The 14,656-nt window shown below is 43.4% G+C and overlaps 1 protein-coding gene and 1 long non-coding RNA gene across 4 annotated transcripts in view; one reads left to right on the top strand and one right to left on the bottom strand.

Moving 5' to 3' along the window:
• Positions 1-7,497: 7,497 nt before the first annotated feature.
• On the bottom strand, positions 7,498-12,060 carry LOC146348452 (uncharacterized). The gene is made up of 3 exons (XR_014790642.1): positions 11,507-12,060; positions 9,060-9,206; positions 7,498-8,942 (listed from the first exon to the last, which is right to left on the bottom strand). It is a non-coding gene; the product is annotated as an uncharacterized LOC146348452 (long non-coding RNA).
• Positions 12,061-12,125: 65 nt separating this feature from the next.
• The window catches only part of USP49 (ubiquitin specific peptidase 49), a 64,923-nt gene continuing 62,392 nt past the window's right edge, over positions 12,126-14,656 (top strand). For 2 of the 3 annotated variants that reach the window (XM_084853129.1, XM_084853130.1), the window contains exon 1: positions 12,126-12,695. The gene's annotated coding sequence lies outside the window, so the exon portion shown is untranslated. The remainder of the gene's footprint in view (positions 12,696-14,656) is intronic. The other variant, XM_084853131.1, reaches the window with a different exon arrangement.

Genomic DNA, 14,656 nt, shown 5'->3' with positions numbered 1-14,656 from the left:
CCCATGGAGTTCAGAGGAAGGCTTCAACTCACCAAATATCAGGAGTGTCTTCAAAATAACGCAGCTCTTGTATTCCCAGATGCCAAAACCTAAGCTACATATCTTAGGAGTACAATGGGTGCTTGCTGGAAGCTTAGTGCACTCATTCTTTAGTTTTCTCAAGTCAAAACTGAGATCCCCTAAGGCTAAATTCCTACTTCAGTTGTATCCATACAATCCCATTGACATCAGAGTAGGGCAGCATGGATTATACAGGATTCAGTGAAATTATGTATCACTTTTGTAAGCTATTCCTTCTCAAAATCAGTAGACTGAAAGGGTGCTTTCTGGAACAGATCCCAATAATGAAAAACATGCTTATGTCCAATGTGAAGGGTGTGTGTGTGTGGTGGTGGTGGTGTAAAGTGGCACAACAGCAAAGCAACAAGGAGGCCCTGGATCCACTGTGGATGCAGTCAGTCTAAGGTAAAATGTATAAGAAAGACAGAAAAACCAACAATAGAGTATGAAAAATATATAAATGTTTTTAAGCTAAACATTTTGGCTTCCGCCCTCATCAGTAGCTGTGCTGTTAACTGGGTATCAAGAGTAGCAGTTTGGAATGCCTGGAGATGAAAGTTCCTTAGGAGAAAAAACAGAGGTATGATTGGTGTAATACTTAGGAATTGTCCTCCATATAAGGACCATTTGGACTAAGAATTCTGAGTATACAGATCCAGAAATTTTCTCTTTAGTCAAGCATATCAGGGTCTTTTGTTTGTTCTATTGGAACAAACTGTAAATTCAAGAGACTGTGTGCAGGAGAGTTGAAATATCTTGCAACAGTCTGCTCCAGTTCTTTGGTAAGAATCTCTGATTTGTGATTATGGAATCTTGTTCTTACGTCCATTGAAGTTTTCCCTACATATTGCATACGATGTCCAATTTTTTAACATTTGAATAAACCACATAAATAGAAGTGCATGCTAACGATTGTCTAATGTAATATGTTTTGTTAGTAACTGTGCTCCTGAAAGAACTAGTTTCTTAGAGGTAACTGCAGATAATGCAACACGTTGATTTACAGTGGTATGATACTAGGTTGCAAATGTCTTGTTTAAGCGCTGCTTTGACTAACAATTTACACAGATTGGATGGTTTTCTGAATGTGATTCATGGTAGAGAAGTAATGGCTTCTGTTAAATGAGCACCATAATATATGATAGGGTAACTGTCTTTAATTATCTTGTAATTAGGAGCAGCAGGATGGTAGCCCACAACAAATGGAATTGGATTTTCTTTTAAAGAATTAGCTGTTGCTTCATAAAGAAGGGTATCCCTGGATATTACTGATGCTGCATTGATGTTGTAGTCAATAATGTGGGACTATGGAAAGGATAGCTTGGAGATTTTATATGCCCAATCTATTTATGGGGCAACTCAAAGAAACTATCTGCAGAACTTCTACCTACAAGCCTAGCATATGGTGGCTTTACATAGATTATATTTTTGTCATCTGGGACTATGGAAGGGATAGGCTGGAGATTTTTTACTAAGTTTATCAACACTATCCACCCAATGATAAAATTTGCCAGTAACATCATGACTGAAACCCGAAAATGTTCTTTCTGGATGTTTTCTTAACTATTGAAAACGATCAAATTGTCACAGACTTAGATTGTAAACCTACAGATTCCCACCTGTACCTTAACTTCAAGTCATGTCATACCCTTCAGTTATCTCTTCCTGTATTATTACATATAGCACTTCCAGAAACAACTTTCTCTCTGCAGTATAGTATGGACAATATGGGCTTTTTTCATTCAGAACATATTCTGTATGGTGCTACATCTCTCTTCTCAGTCTTCAAACTCCTCAAAACTCATGTTCTCTGTGAAGCTTTTGACTTAACCTGTTACTCCTCATCCCAAGCTGAAAGAGGGCCTAACAGCGCAATCTTATACATGATTATGCAAAAGCAAGCCCCACTGAGTTCAATGGGGCTTACTCCCAAGTGGGTATAGGATTGCACCCTCAGTGTAGGTGGAACTACTGAACTCTTATTTTGTTTCCATTTTCTCCCCAAAGGGGAGCTGTCTTCAACCTTGCATAAGTAGCTTGGCTGGTGAGGGGACAGGACTGCAGTTCAAGATTCATAGAATAGAATCATAGAATAGTAGGGCTGGAAGGGGCCTACAAGGCCATCGAGTCCAACCCCCTGCTCAATGCAGGAATCCAAGTCAGAGCATCCCTGACAGATGGTTGTCCAGCCTCGTCTTGAAGGCCTCCAGTGTGGGAGAGCCCACCACCTCCCCAGGGAATTGGTTCCATTGTCGTATTGCTCTTACAGTCAGGAGGTTTTTCCTGATGTTCAGCCGGAATCTGGCTTCCTGTAACTTGAGCCCATTATTCCGTGTCCTGCACTCTGGGATGATCAAGAAGAGATCCTGGCCTTCTTCTCTGTGACAACCTTTCAAGTACTTGAAGAGTGCTATCATATCTCCCCTCAGTCTTCTCTTCTCAAGGCTAAACATGCCCAGTTCTTATTAAGATTGATTGATTAAGACTATAAGATTGATAAGGAGCTGGTCAGAAAATGCCAAGCTACCTTAAATGCATTTGTCTTCAGGCATAAATTAATTGCATCTGAGGGTACTAAAGAAAATTGCTGAGGTAATCTCAGAACCTCAGTCTATTATCTTTGAGAAATCTTGGAGAACAAGTGAGGTGCCACTGGACTGGAGACTGGCAAATGTCCCAATCTTCAAAAAAGGCAGAGTAAAGGAGGATCTTGGTAACCACATACTGGTCAGTCTGACTGCAGTACCAGGGAAGGCACTAGAACAGATGATAAATGAGTCCATTTGTAGGTATCTTGATTAGTAGAAGCCAGCATGAATTTGTCAAGTGTGCAGGAGGCAGTGTACTCACTTGCTGCCGTGCAGCCACAACTACCGATCAGTTAAACAACCCATAGTTAGCTATTATGTGCAAACCAGGTCATTGAGTCTTCTCACAAAAACGTCTTAAAATAAATAACGTAGCTAAGGATGCTTTCGAAAGCGAAGAGGATCTAAAGAGCCTCTTGTTGAAGGTGAAAGTGGAGAGTGCAAAAGCTGGTTTGAAACTCAACATTAAAAAAACCAAGATCATGGCATCTGGCCTCATCACTTCCTGGCACATGGAAGGGGAAGAAATGGAAGCAGTGACAGATTTTACTTTCTTGGGCTCCAAGATCACCGCAGACAGTGACTGTAGCCATGAAATTAAAAGACGCTTGCTCCTTGGGAGGAAAGCTATGGCAAACCTAGACAGCATAGTAAGAAGCAGAGACATCACCTTGCCGACAAAGGTCCGTCTAATCAAAGCTATGGTTTTCCCAGTAGCAACGTATGGCTGTGAGAGCTGGACTATAAGGAAGGCTGAGCGCCAAAGAATTGATGCTTTCGAACTGTGGTGCTGGAGAAGACTCTTACGAGTCCCCTGGACTGCAAGGAGGTCAAATCAGTCAATCCTAAAGGAAATCAACCCTGACTGCTCATTGGAAGGTCAGATACTGAAGTTGAAGCTCAAATATTTTGGCCACCTAATGCAAAGGGAAAACTCACTGGAAAAGACCCTGATGCTGGGAAAGATCGAAGGCAAAAGGTGAAGGGGACGACAGAAGATGACATGGCTAGATAGCATCACCGATGCAATGAATATGAACTTGAGCACACTCCGGGAGAGAGCGCAGGATAGGAAGGCCTGGCGTGCTATGGTCCATGGGGTCACGAAGAGTCGGACACAACGACTGAACAACAACAAGGATGCTTTCAGATGAAGGACTCCTAATGCTACCAGTCAAAATATATTGTGCAACTGTTCTGTCTTTTCTTACACTTAGAATCACAGAATCATAGGGTTGGAAGAGGCCTACAAGACCATTGAGTCCAACCCCCCGCTCAGTGCAGGAAGCCTGATTCCCAGGCAGTCTCCTATCCAAATAACTAACCAGGGCTGACCCTGCTTAGCTTCTGAGATCATTTGAGATCAGGCACATCCAGCCCTTTTCTTAATAGTTTTTTTTTTTTTTCTGGTAAGGAAAAAGATGGAAGAGACGGTAGGAAAACATGGCAGGGTTACAAATGGAAGAAGTTCTCTGGATCCCTGTAAAATTCAGTGAATGAGGCAGGGCAACTGCACAATAAAAGCCTTTGGTTTCTTCCAGACAAGGCTTTGGTTGTGCAAAGAAACCAATTCACTGAATTTTATGGGGCATCCAGAAAAAAAACCTTTAAGGAGGGAAAGCTGTGGAATAGCTACATGATGCCTTTTGATTGGTAGCGCTAGGACCCATCCATCTGGAAGCACCCTAACAGTGCCCTGACTTAGTCAGCCTGAAGGGGCTTCTCTTCATGGATCGCCAACTCACATCCTTTCATAAGGCTACACTGTACTTGTGGGTTTTGTCTTCGCTGGAGCTACTACCACTTTATGTATCACCAGGGGCTTTTGTCCAGTGCAACTCCCACCAAGGATAGAATAGGGCAGGTCTCTCCATTTAAGGACTGGCAGGCTTGGCCTATGCTTTTTATCTTAGCCTGAATGTCTAATTGATGCCTTGGGCAAACTAGGGTATATTTATACATCCCATGTGTCACCTCTCTGTCTCAAGCTGTTTGTTTTAAATAGCAGACAAAGCTGCCCTACTGCTATTAAGTGCCTCCTCCAAATGAAATCCTGTTCCTTCCATTCCTTGGCCTGTTTCTTCAAATCATTCACCTCCATATGGAGCTGCTGCACTTTGATAGTATCTGAAACAGCTGCATTCCTCACTTGCATCACCTCACTGTCTTTCTGCCTGAGGTCCTTTCTGCTTTTGGGGAGAAGCAAATCAAGTCACAAAAAACACTACATGTAAAACAGCTGCCTTCTACTGTTGTTTAAAAATTGGCTTCTTTTCAGAGAGCCGCATATTTAAGGCCAAACTACATGTTACAATAAACATGCTGTTTAACTTTTATTTTGAAGAAAGGCAGCGGCAGGGCAGATCTGGAACATGCTCACAATCCAGAATGGGAGCATATGCTGGTTTCTTGTTGAAAATCGTCCCATTGTTATTTGCCCCCATGAAGGTGCTGTTTATTGCCACTGTCTGCCATAGAGGAGCTGTATCAAACTGACTTTTCCACAAGACCCCCGCCCACCATTTCCCCCGCATAACAGGAGGCTAATTTCTGCTTCCCGAGAGCAAGATGGCATCACTACCTTCCATTGTGTTAATATGTTGAAACTGATGTAAAACTGAGGTGAATTTTTAAAATGTCCTATATCTCAGAAAACATTTTAAAAGCAGAACAAAAGTTGAGGTAACAAATTTGCAATAACCCATGACAAACAGAACCTTTAGGGGGCAAAGCTGAGGTACATTTTTTATTGAGCCCACCCAGGCATGTCAGTTTTCTTACCATGGATTTATTTTATCAGCTAACTGAAAGGAAGAAAATGAGCGGACAGTTCATGAGAGGTCATTGGGGTAGTTTGTGCCCCAATGTTTCCAGTTAATTAGCTTGTTACAGTTCTTCATTCTTCAGTTGGTTGTACAAACCCTCCTTGTGAGGATTTTAACCAAAATTAGAATGCATTCCTGGATGCTTTCAAACTGGTTAGATTCATTTGGACTGGGTTGTGGAGAGAGAGAGAGAGAAATCAGAATGTATACAAGAACTAGTATAGTGACTCAGTTGCTAAAGATCAAATGTTTTGGATAATACTAAAAATAATTGATTAGCTATTAGCAATATTTAACACATAAAATGTATAAATCAGACAGTAGACTGAAACCCTGCTGGGCTACCATCAATGTTGTGCGAGCCAACATAACTTTAATATCTTCGCTTCCCCACTGCAGCCCCCATGTACCCCCTAAATCTGCTCTGGCAGATTGAGAGGCCCTCCAGAGCATATCTGGTGGGGCATGGGAACTGCAGGGAAAAGGGGAATCTCTTTCATTGGCTGTTGCCATTCTGTCAGTAGACAGACACAAGTGGATGTCATCCACTGTTTCCAAATTATTTTTTCCATTTTGCCTTTATATACTCAGAGAGAAATTTGGTTTACAGCCTTGATTATTGTAATTGCTGAGCTCAGATGGGAAGAACCTTGCAAGGTGCTGGGCTCAACTGGCAGATGATGGTACCTTTACAGCTACTGGACCCTGGTGGGGTCTTTCACCTCAATGCCTTGTTTTGGGCTGTTTCTCCTATAGGCACAGAGGTCTACGATCTCCCATAACTTTTAGGCAGGGTCTTCTTAGGTGTCAAATAAATTTCTCCAAAACTAACAGTTTCCTCTCTCTTTCCCCAGTTGGCTTCTCCATCTCTGTTCAACAGTTCTCATGATAACCAAAACTATTCCCTACTTGCCTTTCACCCTGGGTTAACTTTCAGTTGGCCAATCCTCACACAAGGTTTACTACACCATGTCTCATATTCTTGGGAGTGGAAGTGGAAGCTAAAAGATTAATTTATTAGAGTTAAAATAGATCCTACTAACTTTGCATGATTTTTGTATGCAGACCTTACAAAACTATCAACAAATCACAGCGCACATCCTTATCCATAAAAATCATGGATCCAGAACTGTGTGGTGATACCATTAAGAGAGGGGCATCAGCTCAGTGGTAAAGCACATGCTTAGCATGCACAAGGTCCCAGGACTTGAAACCCTGGAGAGCTGCTGCCAGTCTGTGTTGACAGTACTGGGCTAGATGAACTAATGGTCTGACTCAGTATAAGGCAGCTTCCTCTGTTCCACGGTAGAAAAACATGGATCTGGGGCTCATCATTGTAGTTTTTACATGGAAATGTTCCAAATCCACAGTTAAATCATAACTCACATCCATATTCACAGAAGACACTGTAAAAACCACAGACAATGATCCCGTCTGTGCATTAATGACTAACTATGGGTTAAATAATCCATAGATAGTTGGGGCTGCACAGGAGTGAGTGAGCATGCTGCCTCCTGCCCACACATCATGTCCACTTTGCAACTGCTTTTGCCCTGTTTCTGGGTTGTTTGTTGTGACGTGTGAATCCGAGACTCTGGGTTGTTGAGGGAGAAATAACCCAGAGTTTTTAACCCATGGGTTGTTGTTAGGTTAAAATTCTGGGTTGTTTCTCTCTCAACAACCCAGAGTTCCAGGTTTGTACATCACATTTAACAACCCAGGGGTGTTTCTGGTTGTTTAGCAAAGAGTGAGCACATGGGAAGCAATGCACTCACTTCCTCCGGCAGGGGCCCATTTAACTATGGGTTGTTTGAGCTACGGTTAGCCATTATGTGTGAACTGGGTCATTGTTTCATGTTTCCATCACGGTGCAAACTACAAAACTAAGGAGCTTGAAACATGGATCCTTAATGTTTTTTACATGAAGACATCCCAAATCTACCATCACTTCACAATTAATATCCATGAACATGGAAGGCATAGTAAAAATCATGGAATTAGCACTTCACGGCACTATCACAGTGCAAAAACATAGATCCAAGGCACAGATCATCATTTTTTTTATTGGTATGCCATAATCTCTAATCACAGCTCTCAGATTCATCACATGGCACCACAGTGGCATAAGATCTGAGACATGAATCTTCACAGATCATTATGATTTTTACAGAAAGTCACTTTAAACCCATTATATCATCAGAGCTCATATCTGTGTGCACATATTGCACAGTAAATATAATAGACCCAGCACTTCATGGTACCACTGTTGTCTGAAAACCTTGCTTCTGATACATGGGTCTTCTTGGTACACATCTATGTCCACAAATATATTGCAATAATGACAGATCCATCACCTTATGATACCAAAGTGGTGGTGCAAAGTCATAGATCTCAGGCACATGGATCCTCATGATTTTACATGAAGATGCCCAGTTCCACCATATTACCATTGACATCCATTCCCAGGGATGAACTGCGAAAATCTAACACAACATGGCATTGAGGGGTGCAAAAATCTAGATTCAAGACAAGGATGTTCATGATAGATCCTTAAGATTGTTACAGGCAGATGTCCCAAATCAGTCATATAAACATAGCACACATTTTACAGAATGCACTATAAAAATGTCTAATCTAGAACCCTATAGCACCATTATGCAAAAATCTAGGTATGAGATACAACTGTTTAGACAGGCCTCAAAAAAGCATTGGCAAATCACAATTTACATCTGTGGTACAGACTACACCATAAGTATAATGAATGTATGATTCAGCCATTTGAGGGACCACTGCCTCATAAATGCATCAATCTGAGGCACAGATCCTCATGATTTTTATAGAGAGACATGTAAAAGCCACCATCTAATCACTGTTCACATCCATGCCTACGATGCATATAATAAAAATAATTAATGGAAACTGTAACACAAACAGTGTGAATCCTTATAATGTTTACATGCAAATACACCATGTAGTTACACAATCAATATTAGGGTAATATTAGACCAACTCAGGGTCACCAAAACTGCAAACTTTTGGGACCTCTAGATTTCTTCATCAGGCAAGACGTTATAAAAAGAAGGATGGGAAGGGAGAGGAAGAAGAAAAGGTTGACATTGAAGACATGAAGTCTTAATGGTCAGAGTCTTAATATGAAATGGGGGAGGGGGCTGCACACATTCAAATTTGGCTATATTTATTTATTCATTGTATGTTTAATCCACCCAATAATAGACATTCTCTGGACAGATTACAAAAACTAAAAAAATACAATGCAATATAAATAAAACCACAAAAGCTAAATGCCCTGCTGAAAGACTTATTTTTTCCCCTCTTCTCTCCCCATTCCTTTTTCCTTGTGAGTCATGTGTTTTTAGATTGTATGCTTGTCGGCAGGGACTGTCTTGTTTTACTGATTATATGTAAACAGCTCCAGGAACCTTTTTGGCTGAGCAGCAGGATAAAAATACTGTAATCAAACAAAAATAAAATAAATACAAAAGAATAAAATACAATACAAAATAATGAACAGCACAGGAAGAAATATAAAATATATAAAACCAGTCATAAAATCCTTAAAAACTACCTCTACCAGGTGATGTGATAGTTTCAAGTTGCACCTGGGTCTGCGCTCAGGACTGCCAAGATGAAGAAACAAACAATGGTTGACCTCCCAGTTTTGAAACTATAAAATCCAGTTGTTACTCCGTCCTCTGGTGAAACACACAGGTTCCTTGGTAGGTAGAAAACAAGTAGAGAGAAACTCGACAGTTTTTATATTAACAAAGCTGGATATAATTTTAGGTGCTGTACTAGGTACAAAAAAAAATCAATAAAAGTGAAAATGGGTAGCTTTACCTAGCAGTTGAAGATGAGCCTTCAGAGAATAAAGTCCCAACTTCAGTGTAGGACCCCATGACTGACCAAGTCCAAGTCGCACAGAAAACAAAGCTAGCCGTTTTGGCCATAAGAGCAATTCCAAAATCCATATTAGAGAATGTTTTAATTAAGCCAAATAAAGATCACAAAAATCCCCAAATCTCTTCATTAGGCATGATGTTACAAGAAGTAGTGTGTGTGTGTGTGTGTGAATGTGTGTGAATTATGTGTGTATTCTGGGTATTTCACTGACACAATAATTATAATACAGACCCTCATGTATTTTTTATTTCATTTTAATGCAGGCTTCTCAAACATATATGACATTTGGACATTACAATTTTAACTAAATCTCTGATTCAGTGCATTGGGTTGCTTCAATACTGTGAAAATCCACATCAAGGGATTAGATGGTACTGTGCCTTTATTGTTTTTCTATTCAGGTAATATTAGAATCATTTATTTATACATATATTGATATCGCCCAGCAGCTAATTTGCTCTCTAAATGCATCTCATCCTCTTGTAAAAATGGTGAGGATCCATGCCTCAGATCCACATTTAGCACCATGGTGGCAACACAGAACAATGGATCCATGATTTTTATGGTGGAGTCTGTTAAGGAGGATTTAGCTGTTGTTTAACAGGGATCTGTGTCCCATATCCAGATTTCTGTAGTGTCACGATGCACTGGATCTTCGATTTTTATTGTATTATCCATTGACAGGGATGTGAACAGTGATTTGATGGTGTGTTTTGGAGGAACTCTTGTGTAAAGCCTGAGGATTTATGAAGATTTGTGCCCTGGATTCATGGTTTTGTGCAATGGCTCTGTGATTTTATGTTGCCATCCATGAGACAGGTGTAAAGTGTGATTTGATTGTGGAATGAGGGCAGGGGGGAGGAATCCATACAAAAATTGTGAGAATCCATGATGATCTGGCCTTGCAACTGGCACTGCTGGATGTTCGTGGCAACCAGCACAAATCTTGGTGGTGCTCGCTGTCTGCCCACAGTGGCAACTGTGGGTGGCTATGGCCCAGCAGTGACACTGAATAGAGTTCAGAGCCTATGCACCTGAACTTGCCGGCCCTATCCAGAGGCAGGGAGGCATAACTAAGATGGCAGCACAGGCAAGTTTGGGCACGCAGCCCCAGAACTCTGATCAGCATTGCTGCTGCAGCTTCCAACCAGGCAGATTGCCTTGCTGTTTGTGGCAGAAACTGGAGCCAGGTGGGGAGGGGGCTGGAAGAACAGGTGCCCTTGCAGCAGCAGTGCTGAGCAAAGCTCCAGGCCTGTGCACCTGAACTCACTTGCGCTACACTCTTAATCTTGCCAGCACCATCCTTCACATGGTAAGTCAGTGGTGCGGGGAGCATAATTAAAATAGTAGAACTGTCAATAGTGAGTGTGCTGGCTAGTTTTGCTTAGTGTCACTGTCATGGGCAGGCAGCCAGAGAAGCAGCCAGCAAGTAGAAAAAAGTAAGTGTGGGGAGCATGTCAAGGGCCTCCAAAGCCTGGAACACAGCCTGACAATCCAGATCTGTGTTTTTGCATCACAGCAACATGATGAATCATGGGATCTGCAAGTTTTATGGTGCATTCTGTGTGTTCTGTCATTTGATGGCAGATTTGTGGGGGGATTCTGTGCAAAAACCATGAGAGTCTATAAGGATCAGTGCCTTGAATCTGTGTTTTGTGCAACAATCCTAGATCGACAAAAAGCAAAGGATATTGTGACTTTGGACCAACTAAATTGTCACAAAAGAATGAGCAAGCTTTCAAGTTCTTCTGAGTTAGGTAAAGCCTAGATCTGATTTTTATGTTAGTCATGCATGTAGGCTGGAATTTGATAGGACCCCATGTTTTTACATTATTGTAGTGTCATAAAGTGGAATAATTTTGCCGATTCTGTGCTGCGAAGTTATTCTGTATCATGAGTCTCCCCCATTACACAAAGACACAGAGTGAGATTTATAACGGCTGCCTATGGAGCCTGCTTTTCTGTCATTGTACAGAGTGTCTTCCTGACTCCGATTACTGAAGTCCTGCCATGTCATGAACAGGGTCCTGCTCAAACTGGGCAAAATGCCACATGCATTCGTGTAAGTGTGCAAAAGGTGACTGATGCTGCTAAAAGTGAAGCGTTCCACACCTTGATATTACCTCCCTCTGCGGGTTTTCCAAGTGGCCTTGTCAACATGGCACGGGTTTTTATTGTAGCGCTTGACTGCCCGCGAAGGGATCGGGACGTCAGGCGAAACGCGCTCCAGCCAGACCGCCGACCGGAGAAGAGCGCGGCCCTTCGGAAGCCAGCCCCCACTGGCTGCATATGGCATCCGGCAGAAGACGACCCGGGAGGGCCGCGCGCGTGCTCCGGGTGTCTACACGTGTGCTCCGCGCTGTGTGTGTGCACGCGTACACGTGTGCCTGCACATTAGACCATGCGATCCTGCCAGGCGCTGCCCTGGTCTCCGGAAGCCGTCGCGGAGTAGCCGACACCAGGGAGGCTTCTCTCGCCTCATGGCCCTAACAGACCGCCTCGGCCACGTCTCTCCCTCAGAGAGCCTCGGCGGCCGCCTCCGCCACACGCTGCGCCGCTCGGAAGGCCTGCGCCGAAAGCTCCCTGGCTCCCTCCGCGAGCCCCCGGGGAGGCGGGCAGCGGGAGGACTAACGAAATGGGGCGCTGCGACTTTAAGAGTCCCTTTGTCTCTGAAACATCCTTATTTACCCTCCTGTGATTCAACCAAACTTAGCCCCCCTTCCCCCCCCCCCGCGATTCACAAAGCCTGCGGATGTCACAGCTCCGGGGCGGAGCTAACGTGCTCCCCGGCTCCGCTTTTGAGCAACGCTCCTGCCCTGAGTTTTTGGTTTCGGAGACTGAGGCAGGGATTTGTCAGGTTCCGCAATTGTCGTAAACTAGTAGTTCGTTAAACAGAGAGGGTCTGCGTTCGTCTCAGTGACGCGGTTAGAGCAAACTGGCGTAGAGAATCGTTTGATTCTCGATGAAGAGCCCGCATCATCCGACGCGTCACTAGCGTAAAATCAGTGAGAGGTTCCCGCTTTTTCCCGTTAAGCAGATGACGTTAAGAAGAAAAAAGCCGTCCCAGAAAACTCTTGGGAGCCTCCTTGCGCACATGGCGTAAACAGGATCGCTGAATAGCGAGTAGCCGTAAGGCGCCGCAAGCCGGGGGTGGGAAGGAAAGAATGTGTGGCGTACCATTTAGCCAGTGGTAGTGCGGGGCGGGGGAGAGGTCGACAGCCAATGGCGGGTGAGGGGGCGTGTCGGGCACCGGTTGGGGTGTCTCGCGCTTGGTGACAGCTCGCGCGTGCTGATGATGGCGGTAAATAAAGGGGCCGGAGGGGGGGAGGGGGTTTTAGCCCCTTGGGGTTTAGACCCTAAATGGGGGGAAGCAAGAGACCTCCTCCTGGGATGGAGAGCGGCGCTTCACGTGCGGCCCAGGGAGGCTGAGGGGAGAGGAGAGGTTGACCCCCGAATTGGGGTGGGAGGTTTGAGGGGGCTCCACCCCTTTGGGGCTCAAATTCCAAATTGGGGAGGGTGGAGGTTGTGCTGATTTAAGCCCCACCTTCTGATTTTGAGGGAATTTCACCTAACCGTTTGGCCTGGCCGACAGAGGGGAAGAGGTCTTGACCCCTCAGTAGTAGGGGGCTTGAAGAAGAATTTCCCTGCCGCTCCGCAATAGGCGGTATGGGAGGTTACACACACCGAAGGGGAGGGGGCACTAACCTCCTGTTGGGGGAAGGGGTGCAGGAACCTTGCCCTGTGCGTGGGCAGAAAAGGGCATCAACCCTAACAAGTGAGAAGGAGGATAGTTGTGACAGGATTGCAGCCTGTGGCTGAACAAGCCAAGACATCAGCCAACAACTGGTTTTTTTTAAAATGCTCAAAACAGACTTCACCCAGGTTGAAGAAACAGACTGTGGTTTCGTGAACAGCCTAAGAGCTAAGAGTATATCAAACCCGTATGGTTGGACAGGGGAGCCTGAGGGCTCAGGCAGAAAAACAAAAAAAGGGGGAGCACCGAGGTGGGAACAATATAGACATTAAAGTTGTGGGACCCTGGAAGAAGGCAGTGTAGAAAGAGGAGGAATTAAGGACTGGGATGTGTAATATCGTTGCTGAAAGCTAAGACAAGGGGCTGTACACGTTAATAGTTGTGAAATGAATAGGGCCCTTCGTGGCTGCTGGAAAGCAGCAAGAGAGTTAGAAGAAGTAACTCTGGTAGCCAGACCAGTAATGATTGTAAAGAAGAATATTACATTGGGGCTGTTAGCATGGGCAGTGTGGAAGAGAGCTGGGATAGTGATGGGCAGCAGGGTGGTGCATGTTGGTGTTGCTAAGCTGCGTGCAGTTCTTTGTTTGCGTGAAGTAAGATGCTTAGGTGGTTCATTTCAAGTGTGATGTTTCTAACTTTTTTTCAGAGCATCGTGCTCTGAATCTTAGATCTAATATCACTTAATCCCACGGCATTTTCTCCCCTCTGCTCTAAGTTAAGTCCATTAGTATGAAATCGGTTTGAGAAAATGTATTGTACCAAAGTACTTTGAACTCGTTGTTGTTAGTACGATTACATGCGAAGCAGTGCTGGGTAAGTTGTTCCAAAGATGGAACCATATGATAGAACTTAAGGTGTCTCTGGAGTTAATGCAGATGAGAATGCTCAGCCTTACAGGATGGATCCAGCTTTTATAATAACTCATTTGCAAATGCTGTTTATCACACAGCAACTATGCTGCTGAAGTCAGTGCTGTTACACTACCCTAACGGGTAAAAATAATGGGATGATGAAGATAATGATTTTCATTTAGTGCTGTTTATATTATGGTCTCTCTTCTTTTATAAATGAGTTACATGTATTATTACCCCATGAGAGTTCAAGAATTATGTGCTTTAAAAACACGTTTTTATTGAAGGCTTCAGAACATGTGAAAGAAAGTTAAGCCTGTTGTTTTCTGAGAAGTTAAATTTGTTTTGTTGGATGGGTATGATCTTGTAGTGGTAACACATCACATGAGCAGCTTTTACAAGTACCTGCATATATCAAGATTGCTCTGTTGAGCTAGAGCTTCTTGTTATTTCAGAATGTGTTGGTTCTTTGATCTTTTAGAGAAGGAAGCAAGACTCTTTTGTTTACTTCATTTGAAGTTTTCTTCTTTTCTTTGCTTCCCCCGCATTGTTAGTGGAAAAAGGGGTGGGGCTAAATTTTAACTCTAAACTCATTTCTTCTTTAAATGGTATAGAAAATAATAGCAGAGGTGCCAAGTCAGGCATCTCTACTTCTTT

Source organism: Heloderma suspectum, chromosome 4 (genome assembly GCF_057233095.1).
Source record: "Heloderma suspectum isolate Gila_16-S chromosome 4, 16-S_ref, whole genome shotgun sequence".
Taxonomy (NCBI): Eukaryota; Metazoa; Chordata; class Lepidosauria; order Squamata; family Helodermatidae; genus Heloderma; species Heloderma suspectum.
Note: the sequence above shows the minus strand (reverse complement) of the source record. Positions and strands in the feature narration are given on the sequence as shown.